Here is a 1,596-nt window from a genome sequence, read left to right as displayed (position 1 = left end):
ACTACCCTCCCCAGACCCCACTTAGTGAGACTTTACTGGGTCGTTGTTGTTGTTGTTGATTTTCCAAAGCAAGTTAGTCTTTCAAGAAGATTTGCCTCCTTGGTTAGATTCCGAGAGAAGCGAAATGAGAGATGTTTTGACAAGAAAATAGATATAGTGTCAGGAAGGAGGTTGCTCAAAGGTAAAATGATATGCGTTGTTACTATTTTGGTTTTCTTTGAGATTTTAACCTTGCAATGATATTGAAATGGGAAATTCGGTGCACAAAGCATCCCACATTCACGTAGGGTCTGGTGAAGGGTTGCCCCCAAAGGGGTGTGATGTAGACAACCCTACCCTAATGCAAGCATCCAAGGCTCCCCTTCCTGGCAATGATATTTGATGATGTGAAATTGTTAATAAAAAAAATAATAAAAAGATGATATTGGTTTGTCAATCATAAAGAATGGGAATTGCTGTTTGCGCGCTTTCTTTTGATGTTCTTTTTAAACACTCTTTCATGTCCAGGTGTTAGTAACATGGTATCAATGTCATTTACAGATACTGTTTTTCCAATTTCACATGATGTCCGTTTGTCCTCAAATCTTCTTCTGTGATAGAATTCATATAGTGATTGAATTCATATAGTAATAGTGTATTTACAAGATCGGTTCTTTGGTTGATATGCAATCAGCCAAATGCTCATCTCTTCTTTTAAGTTTTGGATTAGGTTCCTGTCTGTGTCGATGGTTTCTCATGCTAAGATTTTGCATATAGTGGAAGCCGTAGTATTAATCCAAACTGAAAATGAAAAGGACAATAATTTTGATCTGAACAGGTAGCAAGTCTTTATGAGAGGAAACATGGATTTTGGTCGATTTGCTTTGGAAAAGTAGAGCTTAAAAGAATTTGTCCCTGAAAGACTGAAAGACAGTGGCTTTTCTTCTCCTCCAACACCACCCCCCCCCCCCCCCCAATAATAATAATAATAATAATAATAAGAAGCTTCAAGCAAAATTTAAAGAAACTTATTTTTTTAGTTCAACAAGAAGCAATTTCGGGTATAAATGTTGAGGTTTTGAGTATAGCTTACTTGGCGATGTATATTAGGATGCATCGGAAGAATGGTCAATTTGCATCTTTGAAAGCAAGTTCTTGATCTTCTAGCTGTGACTCAGCCAAGAGTAGCCTTGAAGGAGATGGCACTCAGCATTCTGAAACTGTGTGAGTCTACATCTTTTTACCACTTTTATTGCTTCAGCCTCTACTAATTGATCTACTTCTGCTCTGACCGCAAAAGTGCCAATCTTTTTTCCTGCTTGATTCTTTCTGAATTATTAGTCCTGTAAAGTGTCACCATTGTGGTGTGAGTGAAAATTGTACGCCAGCAATGCGTCGTGGGCCAGATGGACCAAGGACACTCTGCAATGCATGTGGACTAAAGTGGGCAAACAAGGTACGCAAGACAATCTTTTCTTTTTCTTCATCTTAATGATCTTTAGGTTCTTCGCACAATTTTCTTCTCATTTCTTTTGGTGGTGGGAAGTTCAAATGAACTGCTATTTTCACCTACATTCTGGGCCAATACTTTAAAAATTGCGGCAAGCACCAAATGGA

Source organism: Nicotiana attenuata, unplaced genomic scaffold (assembly GCF_001879085.1).
Source record: "Nicotiana attenuata strain UT unplaced genomic scaffold, NIATTr2, whole genome shotgun sequence".
Classification (NCBI taxonomy): domain Eukaryota; kingdom Viridiplantae; phylum Streptophyta; class Magnoliopsida; order Solanales; family Solanaceae; genus Nicotiana; species Nicotiana attenuata.
This window is presented reverse-complemented; position numbering follows the sequence as displayed.